This window comes from Ascaphus truei, chromosome 2 (assembly GCF_040206685.1).
Source record: "Ascaphus truei isolate aAscTru1 chromosome 2, aAscTru1.hap1, whole genome shotgun sequence".
NCBI classification, from domain to species: Eukaryota; Metazoa; Chordata; class Amphibia; order Anura; family Ascaphidae; genus Ascaphus; species Ascaphus truei.
Window position 1 is genome coordinate 396,283,788 of NC_134484.1, and position 24,388 is coordinate 396,308,175.

Sequence of the window (24,388 nt, forward strand, 5' to 3'; positions counted from 1 at the left end):
ATTCAGGTTTAATCCCTTCAGTGCCTTTAGCGGCTAGCCACTAAGGTAATGAAGCTGTTTTTATTAAAATGTAAAATGTAGGAGATACCGGCACCCCATTCCGGGACCTGTAACTTGGGAAACCACGGTTGTGCTATGGAGACCCCCTGCTCATGCACAGGTATACATTTTTTAATAAAAACACTGCGATCGCCTACGAGAGCTGCGCAGGAAGAGGCGGCTCTCTCGGTGCAGCTCTCTATGCAGCTCTGCGGCCAGATTGTATGGGGAGAACTTAGAAAAAGCTGAGATGACTTCTCTACTACGCCGAGCGTTTTTGGCATTTTCCTACCTGACGGTTTGAGAGGGTTTCAGATTCTTTCTAAATACAGTGATAACTCCAATGACAAACCATACGTCAGGAACATGCCAAATCTTGCGATGTAGCAGAAAAGTTATCAAACCTACTAGAATAGGCCCCTTAAACTTGCAGGAGATACCAGCACCCAATACGGAGGCCTGTAACTCAGGAAGCAGGGGGTCCACAGGCATGAAATTAATGCGGTTCAGCTCTGGAGATCCCCTGCTTCAATCAAGCGCAAGCTCAGCCGCCAGAACTGTCCTGCAATGCAGAGACCGTGCCTCTTTTCTCCCTATTGATTGGATGCCTGGGTCCACTATGGGGAGGGTGATAGGGCGTGACTAGACCAGGACTGTCGGATGTGAGGAGCTAAGACACACGTGGACGCTGTGGCTGCTAGACATGTGAGGAGCTGCTATAGTGCCAAAAAAAATGGCCACCGAAATAGGAACCCTCTACGAGCTAACCGGATGATTCAGCAAGATGATGACAACATACTACTTGGGGTTTTCCCCTTATGCGACTGCCCTGGACAGGAGCTACGTCACTCCTGGGGCCCAAGCTGCCTGCTACTGATATGAACACAGCGGAGCTGAAAAGTCTCTATACCCTGGTAAAGAAATTATCAGCGCTGGGCCAAGGATCCTCGGGTGATGCGCAAGCTCATTATATGGCACTGATGTATGAGTTTTTATATTGGGTGCTGCAACTAACTTTCCCCAGTGCCTGTGCGGAAGCTGGTGTGGTGAGAAGAAACTCTGGGGTTGACTCTCTATGCAGAGTAGGGCAGGGTGAACCTACCCTTTCTAGCTCTGCCATGTGGATTGAGGCCCTCAGAAACTCACCTACTGCTCTGCCGTGGTCGGAGTCCTCTACTGCTTTGCCCAGAGCAACGTCAGAGCCGTCCAGTTTTCTGCAGGAGATCCGCGGAGAAGGCCCACCTGCTTACTGCGTGGTACTCCGCTCACCCTCTCCACCAACCTGCTCCACGAGGGAGGATCCCACCAAACTTGATGCTGTTTTCAGTTCGTCGTACGATGAGAGCACGACCATCCCCGAGGTACCGGTCGGGGCCTCCCAGGCTCCCAAGTTGGAGGTTGGCCTACCTGTTTCGGGAATAGATGACTGTTTCGGAATGGAGGTCTGGGATTTTGATCCTAGCTGGACCCAAGCCCAGTTAGCTGCAACAAAATATCTACGGCAGAGCAAGGAGATGTGCGAGACCCATGCTCGCCCTGCTGCATATGTACAGGCCCCTGAGAGGTGCTTCTCCTCTTAGGAACTCGTGGAAGAGTTCCATAAGGTAGTGCCAGCTGGTACTATCTCCTCCTACACCACCACAATGCTGATCCCATCTCCATAATCCAAGGGTGTTGAATGAGTGGAACTGTCCGGCCAGATGGACTCCCAGACTGCTGCTCTCTCCCTGTTGAGTGATCAGTCCTCTGCTGACTCATTTCTTCTGCAGTGCAGTGGGAGAAAAGAAGAGATGAACCAACGAGAGGCTGCAGCCATTGCTGCGGCCAGGTACACAACTGCTCTGTGCCATGGCCAATTGAGCACTGCTGGGACTATGAACACTACCATTGCTCCGCCTGGGGAGGTTTCAGTAGTCCCTGAAGGACTCTAAGGTGCCCGACCCACACTGCCAGCATACCTCATGCTGATCCCTACCCTAGCAGTAAACCCCTGTCACCTTGGGCTTTGTTACCAGTAATGTCTGTAGTTCCCCTGAGTGATGATGATAAAGTGTCTGACTTGCATGTTACACCTATAGTGGGCAACTTGCTAAGGTGGGACCCGATGTATAGGGGGTACGTGCCTCATTTGAACAGGATATGCTTTGTTCTGGAGGAGGGTGACCAGGTACAGTGTTGGTGGGAGGAGGGCCAGTTCATGCCAGAGGAAACAGCTGAGGTCATGCGTTAGCATATTAAGAAGTCTCCCACAGATAATCCACTATCTCCCAAACATATGGAGGGCCCTATGAAACCTTTATGGGTAGGGTTTTTATATTGTGTTTTGCCCGGTAAGGCAGTGGGGCATCACTTAATGAAGTGTAGTAGAGCTGAGAGTGTACTAGTGCAGCGATTCAAGAAAATGGAGTTTGATTATCCATATTTCCCGAAACCATTGATGAGGAGTTCAGAAGCAGAGGAGTTCAGAAGCAGAGCTGAGAGTGTACTAGTGCAGCAATTCAAGAAAATGGAGTTTGATTATCCATATTTCCCGAAACCATTGACGAGGAGTTCAGAAGCACACAGGGATGAGTTAAATCTGCCATGCTAGATTATTTGATCAGTAGTACAAAATGGTCTATGCTCTGTGGGGAGGATAGAGCTAAATATCTCGGGAAGGTATGGGTAGTGAGCCGTAATATCCATCTAGAACGGGTGGGGGCACTGTCACTCTGTCACAGTGCCTGATAGCCAGGGCAGGATGGTAAAGAAGCCTGACCCTGAGCATTACTACTGATCTGGCTTTGTGAATTCAGCTGTATGGGATCCAGGGTTCTCCAATAAGGGAGGTACCAGTTGTTTAGTTATATACTGTTGCACGGTATTGTTATCTAATGCATATGTATTATGTTCCAAATCATGGTTGTTGGTACAATATATTGGTGTTGCATATACTGTATTCCTCAGCGAGCACGTGCAAGTTTTTCACCAAGGGGAGGATGTAACAAGGAAGGTTTGTTAGAATGCTCAAATACCCAGCTGTAGAATGATTAATCAATCCCAAAACACAAGAGGTGTATATCATGAATGTCACTCCTTGACAAAGAACTACTGTTCGAAACGCGTAGGAGGTGTTTCCCTGTGCTTATTCTACTCCAATAAAGATTTTCTTTGATTATTTGGATCCCCTCCTGACTCCAGTTTTTGATGGTGCTGTACTCTTCTCGCATGTACAAGGGGAGGATGTAGTCTAACCCTCTGGCTACTATCTTTCTTTTGGGCCCTAACAGTATAAGTCCTGTTAGGTATAGGCACTGTGAGGGATAAGCTCTACACTGTTACTGTATCCAGGGGCGGGTCTACCAACAACCTGAGAATGTCATCCTTGGGAGGATACTGGCTGGGTCACATGCACAAAATTTGATGCCTGTCAGTATCACACCTGCCTTGTAATGGGGCAGGTTACAAGCCACTCCCCTCGGGTACATATTTGACACTATCCCTAGAAGTCAGGTCTTTCTCTCCTCCCCCGTGGAGTAGGAGCATGTCTTACCCTGTATACCATCATGGGTAAAGGAGCTGGGATGGTGCTTACAGGACCTCACGCTTGTGGGATGATTCCCCAGGGATTGCGCCTGTATGAACAACATGTGCCATTAATAAACCCAGTTAGACTATACTTGTGGATGCATTTTCTGGGACATTATCTGGGTACCAGTGTGGACAAACTTGGCTGTACCAGGATCCTCACTGGCAGGAGGCGCTACAACATTGAAGATCGGTACTGAGAACCTGTCCTGAAATCACCCCATACCACCATAGAGTTTTTCAAGGTCTACACTTCACAGGTGTGCACCGCACCAGAACACACGGTAGCTGCATGATCTCACTCAGGGTTGGGGAACAGGTGCTACACTAATATTATAATATTTGCAGTCTATTTGTAGTGCTATTAACCTACCTCTATTTTTTCCTATCTAAAGTCTAGGCTTTATATATCTTCCTTGTATGAAGAAATTTGTTAGCAGCAACTGATTCCTCCTGGTGGTTTGTGACTGCAGCTGCCTGCAGCTGTCATCTTCCTTAAGCAATAGAACATCCTTTTTTCACTCCATGGATGTTGTGTCCGGCTACATCTGTACATGCATTAAGGTACTAATATGTTGTGAAAGTTAGTTCTTCCTCCCCACAGACTATTTAAAGAACATGTTACTCATAATTCCTGTTGTGATTTTCTAATGGTTTCCTGACTCACTGACACGTTATATTATTCTACACCCTCCTAAATAGCCACTGAACCAGATTCTTAACAAAATCTTTCAAAGACCCAAATTAAACAAATTATATGATTATTTATTTATAAGACTTCAACATATTTGGCATTGCAGTACAGTGTGTTAGAAAGAAAACAACAGTACAAATACTGTATGTTTCATTAAAATTTGTTTGAAGCAAGACAGCTTTGTACTTGCTAATTGATAAAGGGTGCTAATTAGTAATATGTAAAAAAAAAAAATGAAGAAAAAAAGCAAAAGTCCTGAAAGATTAGTATATTAATAGCATTAGCTAAATAATTATGAAAGAGTAGGGCATTACTAGTGTTTGTTTTCTGTGTAAGGAAACTATGCTTCTATAGTCTACGACTGCATAAGCTAAACAAAAAGGACTGCAATGATGCTACTGTAAATGCATCATGTTGCATGAATATTGGCAGCATAAGTGTTAGTTATGTTCGGGTGACATGGAACAGTTGAAATATTGATGTGAAAATTATAGTACCTTGATGTGCATATCAGTGTATCAATGTCTTCTTCTCTGTCCCCTTTCCTAGAGTAATTTTCATACAGCACAAGGGCTGAATAAACATACATCAAATACATCAAACATTTGTCAAATTGGGCCCTTGAGGTGGAAATACTCTTAAGCTACCTGGCATTGCTATACTTTGCAAAAAACAAATCTGTTTGATGCAGAATCTACATAGTGTCACTATTAGCAGACACTTTCTACCTGAAACGCTTCTATTTAATACTGGAATTTACAATGTAACAAGTAAAGCAATTTAATCAAATACAAACAAATATTTATCAAACTTTTACTAGAATACATTTTTTGGTATTTTCAATGAGAGAGTACTGGACTGTGAAATTGAAAATGTTTGGAAAGGCTCTGTTATTTTACCCTGTAAACGGTGACTGCTCCAGAATATTAAGCAATGAAAATCACACCCCCCCCCCCTCACCCCACTCCCCGAAAATACCAAACAGCTAGAAACAGAAGTGTAGTATACAGCAAAAGTGTACTGATGCAGCAGGTTTTATTGAAACCACTGACGAGCTAGCAGGAGCAATAACAGGCTAGCCCACCCCTTTTTCTGCTGCAGCTAATTCAGACACAATTGTGCCTACTCTCACTGGCACATTGTGTGTGTCTGGATACAATGCGCCAGTGGAAGCATTAATGTCTACAATATCTGTATGTGCCAATGCTAGGGTAGTATTTATTACTTTGACAACCGTATGTGCACATGTATATTTTTTTAATGTATTGAAATAAATACTCTGTTATAACATTATTGAACCAGCTACAGTACATAACGAACAAGGTTAGGTGTTCGGACCACATTGGGGGCAATTGATCCTCACATGCCCGGGTCAGCCACACAGAACACTTTATCTAATGCAGAAATTCTATTGAACTGGTAGTTCAAGCTTGAGGTGCTGGGGTTTAGTTGGGATGTCGAATCAGGTCTGGGTATTTTTGCAGGTGGCTACCTCACGTACCTGAGATGGTTAATGTAATCTACTGTCAGCAGTAGCAGTGATGAAGGGACACAATTAAATTAGACATTTTAGTGGCTTATTGGGATTTGGTCACCTTGCATTCCAGGACCCGTTCCTGGCCCTTTGGAATGTAACAGAGCAGGAACAGATGGTGAAGAGATCCTAAAGTTAAATTATGGTGTCTAACTCACTGCCAGCTACCCAGCACTTCAGGTAGCGAGTCAGGCGGGACACAAACTCAATGTGTGTATCCTGGGGCCCACTATCTAGTAACAAGAATTAAAGCTGATAGTATTCAGGGATGATGGCGTACTAGGCGAGGAGAACTCGCCTGACCACCTAAAAAAATCCGTCATTCTCTAGGTCGACATCGGTGTACATCTCAGGGACCTTCCCACTCAAGTGGGGCAAAAGGAACTTCAGCCAATCCACCTCGGGAGTGAAGGCTGCCGAGCTTCTTGTAAGACAACAAATAGCTATCAATATCTTTCTTTTCCTTGTCAAACTTTCGGAAGCTGTTGCATGTGAGGCATGAAGAAGAGTTGGCAGCCGAGTCTAAACTGCTAAAAGTGGACTCACTGTTGGTTGATTGGCTGGAGATCAGGGTAAAGCTAGTGTTGGACCACTGCAGGGCCAACCTCCTTTCATCCGCCGAGGCATTAGGGCAGATAATGGCAAACAGGTCACAGAGTATCCCTGTGAGTTCTGTGGGAGCATCACTGAACTTTTGCACCGGACTGTGCAACCTGGCAGAAGTTTGAGCTGGCAAAGTGGGAACAGAGTTGCAGCCTCTTGCTGCATTGGTTACTCTGGTACCACCACCTCATGCCTCAATAAGTTGCAGAAGACTTCTGCTCCGGTTTACCCCACCCCCCCTCTCTGACCTCAAGTGACCAATTCTTCTTTGGTCAAGCTATGGTATCTGTAGACATTGCTCATCGATTTCATCATTCAACTATGATTGAGGGTCAGGGAAGTTAATTCTCGGACTATTCTGTAACTATCCATAAATTTTGGATACAGGGAACTCCTAGCTTTCTAGGTGTAATGTGCTGCCAAAGCTATCTTAACCTAGATGAGGCCTTGATCTGCCCATTCAATAACCTCCGTAACTCAAGATACCCATCTCTAATTCACAGTTCACTTTCCAGTTGGCCTCTAGTCACAGAGACCAACCATGAACAACTATGGAGCCCAGATCAGCATTGGCTTGTATTGAACTTCAGCCTCTGAATGAAAACATGAAGAAATGGGGGCTAACCAAATAGTGGAGATTTTTTCTTCGGATGAGCCAATCAAGAGCAGGAGGATCGAGCGAAGGACCAGAGATGTGGGGGATGACAGCAACTAATGACAGTCCCAGGGGGTGGGCTTTGGGAACATGGGTCATTAGAAATGGAACTGTAATGGTGTCAATGGCGCTAACACATAATATATAAATATAAGAAAGTGAATATACAACCAGATGGCGTATGGCAGATTCAATGATGATCTCAGCAGACGGTGATCAAACATGAAATATAAAAAAGGAAAACATAGTATAATACTGTAAACACTCAAGACAAACAAACAATGACTAACAATGTTGCTGAACCACACAGATGACTAAATAAAAAACATTTAATATATCATAAAAACATATAAGACAAATTTGACAATATTATAGGTCCCAACGATATCCTGTAGAGCAAAAATTTCCAATCGGTCGCAAAAACGCGGATCTTAGTACATAGCCCCCTTAGAGACAAGGACAGGAATATCCAATGTCTGGATACCCAGCAGCAGGAGATGTGGTCTTAGATTTAGCAAAATGAGCCTTAAGGGGGGCATAATCTGCTAAATCTGCCTTTACATTTAGGGATTTAGAACTAGCCAGGGTTAACGAAGGTATTGCATGAGTCAGAGAAAGGAGAACTTGAGTTTGAATTTGAATTTGAGCCATTTTCAATGGCTTTTCCGTAGAACACATCTCAAACTGCATGTATTTTAACGGAATGGAGTACAGTAACCAAAACTATTCCTTAATTCAAGGTTCTTACAAAGTATCCAAACTTGCATTATTTGCATAACATTGTACAAGGTCATTATACAAAGGAAGAAGTGTCCATGTATTCTTCTCCCACATACAGGTGTTCTGTATCTTATGAAATGTGTACTTCCATATTATACCTGATTCAGTAGCCAAGCTCTGAAACACACTTTGGATAGAATTGTTTTGTGAAATAACATGTTCAAATGAACAAATATGTATAATGTTAATTTTTCTCAATTAAGACGGTATAAAATATAGATAGATATGACATACATTATTCACACATGCAAAATCATATGCTGTTTCGTTCACATGTATGCACCTTACTTGTGTTACATACACACTTGATTATTGCACATTGTTCAGTTGTTTGCTGAACCTTAATGAATGCTAATAATTGAATATGAAGACTTACGGGAACAATAATAAGACCTTTTTTATTTGGGGGGGGGGGGGATAGTCGTTGTGATGAATGTGTGGGAGGAGTTGGTGTGGGATCACGTCCACGGTGACTTGATCATTGCCTTCTTCTTGCCGTTTAATGCTGGCCCAGTGCCTGGGCTTGTGCCAGTGGTTGAGCCAGTGCCAGTGGTTGAGCCAGTGCCGGGGCTTGTGCCAGTGGTTGAGCCAGTGCCGGGGCGTGTGCCAGTGGTTGAGCCAGTGCCAGTGGTTGAGCCAGTGCCAGGGCTTATGCCAGTGGTTGAGCCAGTGCAAGTGGTTGAGCCAGTGCCGGGGCTTGTGCCAGTGGTTGAGCCAGTGCCAGTGGTTGAGCCAGTGCCGGGGCTTGTGCCAGTGGTTGAGCCAGTGCCACTGGTTGAGCCAGTGCCAGGGTTTGTGCCAGTGGTTGAGCCAGTGCCGGGGTTTGTGCCAATGGTTAAGCCAGTGCCGGGGTTTGTGCCAGTGGTTGAGCCAGTGCCGGTGGTTGGGACAGTGTTTGAGCCACTGCTAATGGTTGTGCCAGTGCCAGTGCTAGTATTTGGCCCAGGGGAAGAGCCTGGGACATAGGATCCGGTGCATTATGATCCTGATGTAGCATTGGCTGTGTGTCTGTCTCGATTTGCCTCTCTGGCTCACTTTGCCTCTCTGGCTCACTTTGCCTCTCTGGCTCACTTTGCCTCTCTGGCTCACTTTGCCTCTCTGGCTCACTTTGCCTCTCTGGCTCACTTTGCCTCTCTGGCTCACTTTGCCTCTCTGGCTCACTTTGGATCTCTGCCTCACTTTGGATCTCTGCCTCACTTTGGATCTCTGCCTCACTTTGGATCTCTGCCTCACTTTGGATCTCTGCCTCACTTTGGATCTCTGCCTCACTTTGGAACTCTGCCTCACTTTGGATCTCTGCCTGTATTTGCCTCTCTGGAGCTATTTGCCTCTCTGGCTCTGATATTAGATCTATATCTGATAATAGCTCCAGATCGGATAGTATGTGTATATCCGATTGTGCGTGTGGCTGGCTTTGTGGCTGTAATTATGCCTGTGGCGGAGGCTGTGCCTGGACATGTGCCACAAGTTGACCCATACATGTGGCTATGACAGAGAGGCTATTTGCCATTTTGTCCAGTGTGTCTTGTTGTCTTGTCATTATATTGCTCATATGTTTCATTTCTTCATATATTTTCTCATGTGTTTGAGACTGTATGTGTGACTGATCTTGCTGGTTTTTGATAAACCTGGCCTCTAGGCTGGTTAAATTTGATAATGCTGCAGCACAAACCTGGTCTCCCTGGCCCGATTGGATCTCCCCATTGTCATCACTTTCAGAATTTGGTTGGGTATCCTGGAATCAACGAAGGGATGGGGAGTGATCACAGGACCATACCAATTGTATAATGTAATCAATTATGTAAGTGAGGTAATCAAAAAGATGGGTGCAAACTGTGAACTGAAAAGTGAATCAGAAAAAGGGAAGGGAAACACAAAATGGATGTGCACCCTAAAAGAATTCACTTATATGCACACCAACCTAATGTAAAAATTAACTTTTAATAAGTATCTTAAAACATATATTACCAAAGTAATGTGCAATGTGGATTAAAAATATATTAAATCAGAAATATCTGGCATCCGTGTCTTTAATTATTAGGTCGTGCTGTCCCAGATATCCACTTAGTATTTATGGGATACTGAAGACAGAGGATGCTAGGAGTCAGGGTATTAACCCCTCTGGAGCAACGATGAGACCCAGTAGTGATAATATATAATTGTTCACAGATAGAGCTTCCTTGCTAGTTAGACCAGTGCTACGCACTGCAATAAGGGCCCTGGTGTATTGAAGTGCAAGTGCCTGGATAGTGAAGTTAACACATATAGTGTAATGATAGTACAGACACTGCAACATACAATCACCAGACTCAGCAGTGCTGGCGTGAATAGCACAAAGATAATTGTGAAGGCACCTCACATAGAGTGCAAGGAAAGCAAGCACACAAACTGTGAAAATAAATAAATAAATAAACAACTATCTGCTAGGGTCTACAAAGTTAGAACCAGGAGACTACAGACACTGCATTAAAACAGCTCCAAGTAGGAGACTGACAACATTGCGCGTCCAACGCGCGTGTCCCTGAAGAAGCTCCTTTGCTGGAGGGAAACGCGCGTTGGACGCGCAATGTTGTCAGTCTCCTACTTGGAGCTGTTTTAATGCAGTGTCTGCAGTCTCCTGGTTCTAACTTTGTAGACCCTAGCAGATAGTTGTTTATTTATTTATTTATTTTCACAGTTTGTGTGCTTGCTTTCCTTGCACTCTATGTGAGGTGCCTTCACAATTATCTTTGTGCTATTCACCCCAGCACTGCTGAGTCTGGTGGTTGTATGTTGCAGTGTCTGTACTATCATTACACTATATGTGTTAACTTCACTATCCAGGCACTTGCACTTCAATACACCAGGGCCCTTATTGCAGTGCGTAGCACTGGTCTAACTAGCAAGGAAGCTCTATCTGTGAACAATTATATATTATCACTACTGGGTCTCATCGTTGCTCCAGAGGGGTTAACACCCTGACTCCTAGCATCCTCTGTCTTCAGTATCCCATCAATACTAAGTGGATATCTGGGACAGCACGACCTAATAATTAAAGACACGGATGCCAGATATTTCTGATTTAATATATTTTTAATCCACATTGCACATTACTTTGGTAATATATGTTTTAAGATACTTATTAAAAGTTAATTTTTACATTAGGTTGGTGTGCATATAAGTGAATTCTTTTAGGGTGCACATCCATTTTGTGTTTCCCTTCCCTTTTTCCGGTATCCTGGAATCCAAGCAAATCAGGTCCGGAATCATATGCATCTGGGACACCACTATGTGTGGGATCTACTGTCATCTCATCCTCAATTCGGACAGCTTGTTGTGGTGATGCAGGCACATCAGAATCCATGTCCTCAGCAATCACTATATAATAAATAACAACATTTTAAATTCAACGTAATGACTAAGTAATTTTGTGCTCCTCTTTATTTGGCTGAACATACTATGTAAATGCACATATGTTTTGTCGAAAATTTGGAGATGTGCATCAGTTAAAGCTGCAGTTCAATGTCCTGTTTATGTTTTTGTTATGTAAATTTAATAACGGCAATAGTTTGTGTGCAATCTCTAATTAAATAAACAACTGCATAGGTTGCGAAATTATAGTTGTCCTTGCATTGATGTGCGGAGTTTGACGACATATTTATATATGCTTAATGTGAATGGTTAATACATGAACAAGAGGAACAAGCATGCTTGTTCAAATCAAATACAATTGTTATTTACAAGTAGTTTTGTTTATAACTGAACATGCTACAAGTATTGGTGGTCAGTACACTAGTGATTGCTATCCAAAAACACACATGCAGGATAATTATTGAACTGCAGCTTAACATACTGTAAAAAGCATATTTGACATAAATGAATAAGGACATGTGTAATGTTGACATTTCAGTTTCACATCTAAAAAGATTATTGTAGTTTTATTTTTAAATGCTTGCATTTCTCAAGTAAATATTGATCTCATAGCATACGACTCACCTGGTTGTCGAATGTGAAAGAGATGGCCCAATATCTCTGTTCCCTCCAATTCCAAATATAAGGCGGGGAGTAATTATTGATAACATCTTTTCCTCGTAAGACTGTAACTTCAGTGATGCTGGAGGTCCACCTCCTGTCCCACTTGTGATGCGTCCAGCCTGTGCCATCTTATTCTTGAGCCTATGTTTTATGTCCCCAAATCTTTTTTTACACGTCTCTGATGTCCTTGGAAAGACACCAGCTGGTGAGACAGCTCGGCCTATCTGGCCCCACAATTTTGACTTCACACTGGTCTTGGTTTTATCTGTGTATATGTAACAGTGTTCATATCAATTTCAGTATTTAAATCATACCGTATGTTAATATTGTAACAATTATAACATGTCCCTCTAATTACAGACACCTATTAGTGTAAGTCATGCACGCATTCCTGACAAATTACATGTGAACAATCAGCTGCACACCTCCGTTACAGCATACATGTTTAACAACTGTATGTAACGTTAGGCATGTCTTGAATTAACAGTAATGGCATCTTAATACCATTTATTTTAACAATGTGATGAAATTAGTGTGAGGGAGTGGGTAAGTAACATAGTCCCACTTTGTGCTAGCTATGATAATGGCCTGTAAAAGGGGTAAGTGAGCACGAAACGTCGCGTTCCCCTGCGTCTCATCTAAACCGCTTCCTTCCCTCTTAGGGATGTGTTTATCATATCCCATAATTTTTCATAATGACAATTTTCACCCTTCCCTCACCATCCCTCACCCTTCAGTTAATTGTATGTGATGACATTTTGTAGGCACATTGACAATGAATGACCCTCACTTTGAGTCATTCATATATAACATCATTTAAAGTATCATTAATTGTTTAGTATTGAATATGAGTGCGGACAACACTTTTTATGTTCTATATGTACTTAAGACAGATTAGAGGTCCCTTCATTGTTCCACAGCACCCCACAACTTACACATGTGAAATATAGTTAATACATGAGAATAAGACATATACAACCTAATGTATATATTGTTCTCGAATAATTAAAATACAAAACTTACATGCTAATGATCCATAGAGTTGCTCATAGGAATCCATGACACTTTCAACCAGGATGTCATTTTCGCGATGTGTAAAGCGGGGGTTTCTTAGGCCCTCTGGCCGCGCCTGGCTTGTTGATGGCCCCTCATCACTATCATCATCACTGTTTGTATGGTGAACAGTGTCCCTCTCTCCCAGTCCAGTAGTCCCGCTACCCTCATCCACCTGCACTCCACCACCTGGAGTGTCATCACGGGACGTACCTGCCCTGGCACGACATCTCATTCCACTCCCACCAGCCACCGCACCCCCACTCCCACGCTCCACTGCACCCACACTCCCATTCTCCAACACTCCCCCACCAACCACTGCACCCCCACTCCCATGCTCCAACACTCCCCCACCAGCTACTGCGCCCACACTCCCCCACCAGCCACCGCACCCCCACGCTCTACCGCACACCCACTCCCCACCGCACCCCCACTCCCACGCTCCACCACACCCCCAATCACACAGGCCACCACACCACTCCCACATCCAGGTCCACTCATCCTCTCTATTTGACTCACTCACAAGAAACAAATATAAAGAAAAATGATACACTAACAAAGTTCAATCACACTAACAATACAAAAAAGTAGATAAACAAAATATAATAACACAAGACAACTCACTCAATATTCGCCAACAAATCACCAACTCTCTCCAACTCTCTCCAACTCTCTCCAACTACTACCACAACTCGACTCTATCTCTCCTCACAACAACACCCACACTAAATGAACAAAATGGACGCTTAATATAGGGTACCCCTCCCAAAAAATTGGCTACAAGTGTGATTAGTATTGTTTTCAGGTGATTGCCTAAATTGACGACGTCAGCATTTCAGAATTTAACCAGTACACTGCCATGTCCCAACCCCAAAATAATGACACACACTGTAATTGAAACCAGAGACAGAACATAAAACACAGACAGAGCTCAGTTTTAGAACATCCAGTGAAACTCATACACGGTACAGTGCCTAAATATATATGTATAAATATCTATTAAGTAAAATGGTCTTTTAGTTTGACATTTTTGGCCAGAATGATTTATAGTAAATCTGTCAATATTAGTTGCAAAGTGACAACTCTAATACAGAGTGCTTTTCCTGGTAATGTACAGGTTAATAAAAGCTTCAATCAGACTTAGAACTTTGCAACTAATATTGACAGATTTACTATAAATCATTCTTCCTGTTATTACACAGGTTATTAAGAATTTATATTAGCGTTAGGGACCCCTGAAATGTGGTCTGCCATGCCGTTGGCTCAGGGGCTTACAACAATTTTGGCCAGAAATGTCAAACTAAAAGACCATTTTACTTAATAGATATTTATACATATATATTTAGGCACTGTACCGTGTATGAGTTTCACTGGATGTTCTAAAACTGAGCTCTGTCTGTGTTTTATGTTCTGTCTCTGGTTTTAAATATATATTGCCATGCTCAGTAGCACTCCTCTGTGACACTCATATGCTTATATATATGTTGTGGTTATTTTGGGGGTTCAATAGGAGCTTGTTAGGTGTCCAGTATGTTTTACACACTGTAATTGACAAGAAAATTATATTACATGGATTCACTCCTTCCATGGTCTCTCCCACATATACCCCAGAAAAATAAGGGGACATACATGAACCTCAGGGGACCATCATTGCCTTAGCGTGTAAATGAACACATATAACAATTAATGATTACGTTTGCTTTAATAATACTGTCAATGAGCATGGGGTCCTCGGAGCTGAACAGCATTGGTTTCAGGTCCGGGGACCCCCTTCTTCAGGTGTTACAGGCCCCTTTATTGGGTGCCGGTATCCCCTGCTGAATGTACATTTCCCGGTCACGTGACGAGGAAGCTTTAAAATTACAGTGGATACCGGCACCCCATAACGGGGCCTGTAACTCCAGAAGTAGGGGGTCCTCAGAATTGAAACCAATGCGGTTCAGCTCGAGAGACCCCCTGCTCATGTACACTATAATTAAAATGTATTTATTTAGTGTAGGATCGCCTGTAACAGTCTTGCATGGAGATAGCAAATCTCCATGCAAATGTTACAGGCGGCTTTTTTTTCTATCAGGTAGCGAACGGAGAGGTTCAGAACGCTAGCAGGGGGGGAAAAGCATCACGTACGCTGTGGCTGTTTTGAGCTATTTTGAGCAGGTATGTTAAAAAATGGCCTCAAGGCCTTAGTGAATCGCGTCCCCGGCCTCACTTTTTAACGAACCTGCTTTTTAGGAAAATCAGAACGCAAAGCCATTGAGCTTAGTGCATAGCCCAACAGTCATTGCTAAAAAAAATGCGCCATAAATTGCGCCATAAAGCACTTATCTCACTTTAAAACACTTATCACTGCTTTGTACATAACCCCCAATATTGTTGTCCCCACTTTTTATGACTGGGAAAACTCTAGCAGTTTTCAATCTCTGTGAGATTTGTCCTGAAGTCAAAATAGAGTTGGTGAGGGAGGCAAGTGATATGGCATTGACTGGGGCACAGAGTTGGAAAAGCTTTGATTGTACTAGGTCAGGTCCATATTGGCTGTTTAGTTTTAATGTTAGAAGTGTCTGTTTAGAATGGGGTTAAATATTTTATTATTACAAGTGTGAGATATGTGAACTGATAGAAAGTCTTTTCAACTCTTTGTAAATGTTTTGTTGGGAGATAGGATAGTGGATTATTGATGTAGGTATTGGTTGAAAACAGTAAACCTCAAAGACTTTTACAACTGCCAATAAAAAGAAAGGTTTTTGTTGCAATTATTCATTGCTTTTTAAAATACTTTATGAATTCACTGTACAGTATTTTCAAGTGAAATAAAATCAAATACTAACATTTTTTAGCATTGCAAAGATTTTTTTTTTGAAAAGCAGATGACAACTATCCCTATTTCTTTGTCTGATTTTCATTGTGCTAAATCTAGGATAAACATTTACAAGAAATTCTCACATAAAAACGTTTCACCCCCGGGTAAGCTTCATAATTAGAAGACATTTTTTTTTTTTTAATTATAAAGTCAGACTGTGACATAACCCCTGAGGGAAAACATACTACAATTAGAAGTAAAGGGTTTTCATTATCAAACAAATCTTTGACCAGGTTACATCAGATAGAAACAAAGAGCAAAATGTATTTCATAAGTAAAGCTATTTGACATTCCTTATGCTTGCCATGTGGGAGAGATCTCTAGATTCCATTGTTCAGTTCGTAAACTTATTTAGCAGATGGCAGGTGTTTGCAACGCAAAATTGATTCAACACAATGTAAGAAAATAAGGCAGTGTAAACAATAATTTTACTGTGTCAAAAAATGCACTTCTTTATTTGAAAAACTCTGTTTTTCTGCTGCCCTAAAACAATTTAATACGAAATTCAACTGAGGAAAAAGGCATCAACATTCATAATGGATCTTGATGTAGAATGCAACACTAATAAAAAATAACTCTAACACATTATAGTATGTTAATGTTCGTGATTTTATAATATCATAATATGTTTTTAATGTACTTAGGGAAACTGAAACAACTAACATTAACAGAAGATAATACATGCTGTTAGTTTATACATCTTGGTATAATTTATATGCAGGGATCATTGTGTTTCCTGTCATGCATACAGTATATTATGCCATTTCCAGAAAGAAAGTGTATACAATGAAACATTATGTACTGTATGTTTGAAATATTACAGTTATTGTAACAAATAAAGTTAAAATAGACTTACAGGTCATATGTGCTAAAAGATCATTAAACAAATCAATACACAGAATATATATATATATTGTGACAAACGCCCTCTTTTGTAGCGCTGACGTCTGTCTGGGATCTTCCCGACACAGTCTTCTAGGGTTAATTATACGAATAAACGGATCATATAAAGCATTACGTTGTTTAACTCAGGCTTCTGCCTGCTTTATTTTCATCCCAGTAAGGGACTGCAGCTTTAACAGGTGTAGGCAGGAGGCACTCAGATATTAACCTTCAGCGGTTTACTCATATCACTGTTATAATATTTCACACACTGTCACTTTAAGAAACAAAAATAAATCATATAAAGAAATCCTATCCCATTCAGGGATCTAACTACACAGTAGAATCAGCCTCTCTAACTTTTGCTGGGCCAACTAACCTGGTTTCCCAGCTTAAAACAATACCCTCTCATTTAGGGTCACTAGATACAGCATACAGTCTTTAGACACAGCAATAAACATTTGTTTGTCTTATCTGTTCGTGGTGGGGAACTCGGTCCCAAGTGTCCAGCAAATCTTCTGGTACTGTGATACTTGAAGGGGGCGTCCTCCCTGAACTGGATGCAGGGGAGCAACGATACCCCCAGCCTCCAGGCTCTAAGAAGAGAGACTGAAAAGCAAACCTCTCTGCTCTAAATACCTGTTCTAGTGATTAGGAGAGCAGGTGAGGGAGAACTAGACACAATGTAAGCTGTGGTCTGGATTTTCCATCCACCAGCCCGAGTTAATGGAAGCTGTGGAACGGAATATTTTGCACTATTCCTGCACTTTCTGACCTAAAACCGGGCAGAAAGCTGCCTAATATCTTTGGACTATATATATATATATATATATATATGAAATTTGCACTCACGTGTTTAACGTGAAATCAGAGCTTTGTGGTTATTCAAAGTTACCAACTTATGTCTCCAGACAGGTTCTCCAGATCCACATAGAGAGGGGGAAATTCCATATACAAAAAAAGAGGGAAAAAGCAAAATAGTATAGTACTGTTTTTAATGTTAAAAACACAAAGTATTCCACTTACATAAGTGCCTTTGTTTGAGAGCATTCAGACCACACTGGGTCACAGGGGGTCAGACAAAATATTCACAGCAAGCAGCATCTGCTCCACGGCCGTTACAGCAGGTACTGGGCTGGTTAAAGTTGTCCTCCACTCCAGATGTCATCAACAAGGGCTCCTTTAGTGGTAACTGATATCACCCAACACGTGTTTCCACTGTAAAGTCTTCCTCAGGGGCTAATTAAAATTAACCAGTAGCCAACAAATCAATGAATTAATAAAACCACTATCCAACACATCAATTTAAAGCAGGAGCCAACACAAGAAATAATTAATTAAAAACGTTAATCAATCGGATGAAAAAAATATAAACAAGCCAGCAAAATGACAAACAATTGAAAAAAATAACACTCAATAGAAAGCAAGCATTTGCCAAAAAATGCATTTATTGTATTCTTTCTGGCAACGGAGGACATGGCCCTGCAGTATACTGATGAGGACACCCTTCATTATGGCAGGGGTACTGTGCCGGCCAGCTTAAAGCTAATGCAGCTGCCTCCGCAGGTTAAAAATAGCTGTGGACGGCACGCGGCAATCTTCGGCCGGTTTCGGCTGGTTTTCCCGTGCCTCGGGCGCTTTCAATAATAAGCGCCATTAGCGCTTATCTATTGAAGCGGCCGCCGCGCGGGAAACTCCGTTTTAAACGGAGAAAAGCCCCGCTGTCAGCCCGCGATACACACGGCAAGCTTTAGAATAAAGCTGGCCGGGACAGTAAGTAGAAAGTTTTTTATTTACTTTATTTATGCTGCCAGGCATAATTGATGCTGCCTGGTTTGATTTAATAAGGGGTACATGAGGGGTAAATTAACTATTATCCATACCTGTATAATAGTTATTTTACCCATTACTGTACTGTATGTGTTTGGTGGTTGTGGGGGGGGGGGGGGGAAGGGGGAAGGAGGGAGGTTTCATTGAAATGTATGCCAAATTAATTTGTTTTACAACAGGATTGGTACCATAGCAATCGGGGACCCACGGGGACCACCCGAGGACCCCCAGACACCACCTGGTGACCCCTATGGGGCCCCTGGACACCAATGTGAACCACCAGATGGCCCCCAGACACCCACGGGAACCACCAGAGGGCTCCCAGACACCTGTGGAGGCCCGCAGACACCCACAGGGACAACCTGGACACCCCTGTGGGGCCCCCGGACACCCATGGGAACCACCCAAGGGCCCCCAGACACACATGTGAACAACCTGAGGGCCCCCAGACACCTGTGGTGAACACCCGGGGACCTCCAGACACTGTTGGGACCACACGGGGATCCCCAGACACCCACAGGGCCCACCCGGGGACCCCATTTGGTCTACAGACACCAGCGGGGATGACCCCACCATCCTGTGTCTAAAAATATAAAATCTGGTTTTATGTGGGCGCACAGGGGGTGGGTTGTGTATTGGTGTTTTGTACATATTGTAATGTTTATTGGGGGCAGAGGGGGTGAATGAAGGGCCAAGTACCCGCTTCACTCACCCCCTTTGCCCTCCATAAAGCAGCTATAGAGCTTTAAGCCCTTTATTTCCTTAGCGGCAATCCGCTAAGGTAATGAAGCTTCTTTAATGTAATTTTTATTATTAGTGTGCATTGATTTTAAGCTTCGGGAACCCCTTGGTTCCCGAGTTTCAGCCTAGATATGGGGTGCCGGTATCTCCTTCATTATTTAATTCCCGGTCTTTTGACGCAGGCAATATAAAAATGGCCTGACAAGGGCCTGTAACTCTGGAAGCAAGGGGTCACAGGGGCTGAAATCAAAGCACTTCAGCTCAAGAGAACCCCTGCTCATGCACACTATTAATAAAAATTACATTAAAGGAGCTTCATTACCATAGCAGTTAGTCACTACGGTAGCTAATTTGTTAAATTTTTAAATACTGTATGGTTTTATTACTAGTATATTGTAGCAGGGGGTCTCCGGAGCAGAACCTTATTGATTTCAGGTACATGGACACCCTGCTTCCCAAGATACAGGCCCCGTTGTGGGGTGCTGGTATCTCCTACTGTATACATTGAAATGTCCCGCGTCAAGTGACCGTGGGAATCAAATGCATAAGAGATACCGGCACCTCATAACCCGGCCTGTATCTCAGGAAGCAGGGGTCCCCGGACCTGAAATTAACACGTTTCTGCTCCAGAGACCCCCTGCTCACGTACACTAGTAATAAAATGTAAATTTAAAAAAAAATTTGAGTGAGTCCTTTTCAGAGAGGCGATCTTCTTGCCGCCGGCTACTCACCATTTTTGCAAATGTTACTCTCACTGGTATTTGGGGCTTTCTGCATACCATGATAGCAACGCTGTAAAAAATGGAGATTTAAGAACCCTGCTTAGTGCAACTCCTCACATCCTTATGTATGGTTGCAGTACCCCAGAAACCCTACACAGGTTCTGGGTGACCTGGACATTAACTGGGCATCCCCCTTAACCTAGGGACCCTTTGACAAGTTCAGGAACACCTCACATCCCTATGCCCCATTTACATTTCTGGTCTGTGCTGAAGCAGGGAATCCTATCAGTGAGTCGCACAAGAGTTTTCAGGGGCAGATTTTGTCGGAGCAATATGCCTATATGTATCCAGGAATCCGACCTTATTCCCGGGTACATTTTTGTGGTATCCAGCAACTCTGGACCCCGAGTAGCTCGGCACATTCTGACAACACTTTCTCTGTAAAACCCCCCTTGAAACTCACAGCCTAGCAATCTCTGCTCGCTGGCACTCCTGGAAAGGTAAAAACACATACATTCTTTATTGTCGCATAATTTTACAAGCATGTACAATCACTGGGCTCAAGAGCTGACACTCCCGAACCCTAATGCATGGATCAGAGGTAACCAATTGGGCTTAACCTTTATTATGAGCCTGGTTACCCCCTCACCATCACAACCCTCTTTTTCCTTATACATTGCAATATGTACCTGTAATGTTCCTTATCCTATGGTTAACACAAGTCAGTGTTACAGCCAGTTAGCACGGGATAGCACTTATTCCAACGTTAGTTGGCTAATGCTGTGATAGCCGATAACCCAACTTAGCCATGTGCAAATGAATAGCCTAACAGACATTAATTTTGCATAAAATTAGCTTTGTAGATACACGTTAAATTATTGAAAACTAATGTCTTTTACTTACAGATGCATCGGCCGTTATTGAAACACTTCATGCGGTCTATATCTCGGAATACCCATGTGATGGCGTGCGATTGCTTCCAACCGTACCGCCTTTAGACACGAGCGCAGGCGAGTGCAGAAAATTGCATTTTAGTGTTTTGGCTTTTAATCACCTGAAATTGACACAGTAGCACAGTAGCACAGTAGCACAGTACTGTACACATTACAGTACAATTCATTCATTTCATTGCATTTAATTGCACACAATCCATGAAATTCAAACAAAGCAACCATGATAAACACGTGTGCCTGGGGCGATTGGCCGTGTGGAATACAGCAGCGCACACGAAAACGGCGCCGTGATTTGTTTGAATAACGACCGCTGCAACAGTAATTAGGTAACGGCACGTTAGTAGACCAGATTTAACGGAGCTTTGATTATCTACACCTATAAGAGTTATAAATAGAATTATAAAATCATATTTTATTCAAGATTAGTTAAAAATAAATTAAAGAAAAATAAAGCAACAATTCTGGGTTATTTTTAATCCTGTCCTGAAAAAGGCAGTCAGAAAATACTTGGGGAAGTAAATTATACAAATTAGAAATTATACCCAAAAGATTTTCAGTGCTGTTAGTATGGGTAACAGATGTTGATACAGTAAGCATTGTTCACTCACTCAAGAATAAGTTAACACAAAAAATGTAGTCAATAATAGCAACAATATCTCCTATAAGTCCTCCGTGTAGCCTTCATATCTGCAGAATAATTAAACTGCAAATGCCCTAAAAAGATAACAAGTACAGAGAGAATAGACATATTAGTAGCTGTAAAAATAAATATTTCCGTTATATTCAGAATACTTATGCTATTACAGTTTGCAATAATTACACCTATCTATGATAAACATATCTCCCTATTGCAATAATAGTAGTATATTAGGAGGCAGAGAAGTGTAGCTTTAGTGGCATGTCCTGTGGTTTGCGTTAACACACGGAAACGGAAACTGTCGATTAGATCACTTAGGATTGGTAAGACTGACTAAATTAAAACAGTAACATGACCAACGTGCATTTCACATCATCAAGATGCTTCTTCCTATTGTACCATTTAGTTCCCTAAGTTTGTACTGCCTGCCTTCTCACGACTGGGTTTTTATTGCTTCTTGATTTTTCATTAACTTCACATAACTATTTTCAACTCATTTGGAATAGAAAATGATATTTTGATTCTATTGATAACTCTCATACTTCTGGTTTGTTTGCAACAAACAGAGCACATTCTTTCTCATGTGATTATATATTTATATATGCACCTTCACCATTTCACTGACATATAATTATTTGCTAAGCAGGAGTTGCCCTTTGTTTTTTGTTTTTTTGCCAGTTATTATACAGGTATATAGCCGTCTCCCTACTTTCTCAACAGAGGGTTGTCAATGTTCTCCCAGGGTTTTTAATAACAAAAAAATTAAGTACTGCATTTTTAGTATTTATGCTGTAAATCACCTGGTGCTCTGAACATGGTCAGATTACTCTTTGAACACATTCATTTTTGTTTTAAATCTAAATATTTGGAGGATTTCATTCATTTTCTTTTGACCTTTTCTTGAAATTGAAACCTTGTTTGTCATACAATAAACTAGAAAATTGTAATTAGATATAAACTGAAGCAGAACTTCTTATGGGCTAACAGAAAATTAGAATATAACAATAAAATCCCAGCAGCAAATGTCTAGCTGTTGTTCGTTGTTATTAATGTTATAGGTGTCCACCATGTCCTGTATATCAAGGCAAATATGGAGCAATATTGACGTCAGTTGTGTCATTTTAATCTTGCATCCATGAATCAAGATCTTAACTGTAGGTTTTGCGCTGTGTCCATTAGCTTGCCATTGGGGGTTGTCAGTAGGAGAAGATACTGAGAGGAGACACAGTAAATGATTAGCATAGATTATAATGATATGTATAACGTTCTGTGTCTCTGTGCAACACTATTCTATTTTACTGTACATTTACATCAAAATTAGCCACTAGGACTGAGGTGGTGTAACCTTTTCTAGTCACCAAATTGCATGAAATGTAAGAAACACTTTCTTATATTTAAAACAAACAGAAAATGGAGTAATATATCAAAAAAACCTTCTATTTGCCCTTTCTTTGAATTGATAAAGCTATCCTATATAGGTCTGCAGTATCTGTCTACAGTTTAAACATAGAAATGTAGTCCTACAATGTTTAGCTCTTAAAAATTGCAAGTCTTACAAAAAGGGGAACAAACGTTTCTAGATATGGTAAAAATTCCTAAAATTGTAATCTAAATAATAGTTTAGGTTTTCAAATTAATAACAGTTTAGTTTTTGTACATTAACTCTGGTCACCTTAGAGGCCATGGGCCAATGTGTCTTTGGCATAAAATGTGTGCAATCCAGCGACAAAAATGCAGTAGATGTATCAAAGAATCCCAATTTAAAAATTTGATTTTGGTTTCTTTGATCCTTTGATGTAGTTGTTTTTTCACAAGAATTTGTCTCCTATCTCTATTTTAATAGCTTCATCTTATTTTATCTATCTCTTTTTCAAAATATTTTTAAATGCCTTATAAACTCCAATGTTGTTGGATGAGAGTACTCGGATGGTCAGACTGTAGTCAGATGCTTTAAAAATTCAGGGCGACATAACAATGTTTTAAAAAACGAAAGTAATCAGAACTGTAATATACAGTACTTTAGCCTATATGTGTAAGGTTGGTAATTTTACTACGGAGGTCTTTGACCCAACTGAAATTGCACCATACAATAAATTGAAATAGCACCTGCATGTTACGTAAGGAATAAAGATAGGGTTTAAAAGAAGACTGCCAACCCTCTGCACATTTAAATTCGTGATCTTAATAAATCCAATTTTCATAACATATAGTATGTGTATTTATGTTTTCTCAATAAAAATGTATTTTATTAATATCTGTTAGTTATATATCTATTTTAAATCTTCATGCTTCCTTCATCTGAGTAACCTTACCAAACATGAATAAGGAATAGTGTTAAATGCCTATGTAAAGTGTATGTGTCCCTATTGATGCCTCGTGATTGAAGGGTTTCAACTAGCTTCCTTTATATATTATGTCAATTTGAAAACAAGCTATTTTATTCTTGGCTACTATCTCAAAGAAAAATATATAGATATATAATATATAAATTGTTGTGTTGACTTAATGTATCTGTACTTAAAATATATTCGCCCTTCTGATAATTTTTTTCTACTCCAACATCGGACAGGTATGTATGAGAAACTAGCAAGTTTAGAAATGCATGTTTCTTAGACCTTTCCATTTAGTGCATGTACTGTAACTATTACATCTACAGTATAGGTTTTCTATAATTTGAAGTATTAACATGGGAAGATTTTTTTATATATAATAAATAGCATCTTATGAACAAGTTATTGTTTCAGCAGAAAATCTATCCAGTTACGGAAATGCTTGCAGTTTGCAATCTCCCTCTCTCTTGCAAATCCTGCTCACCTTTAAAAAT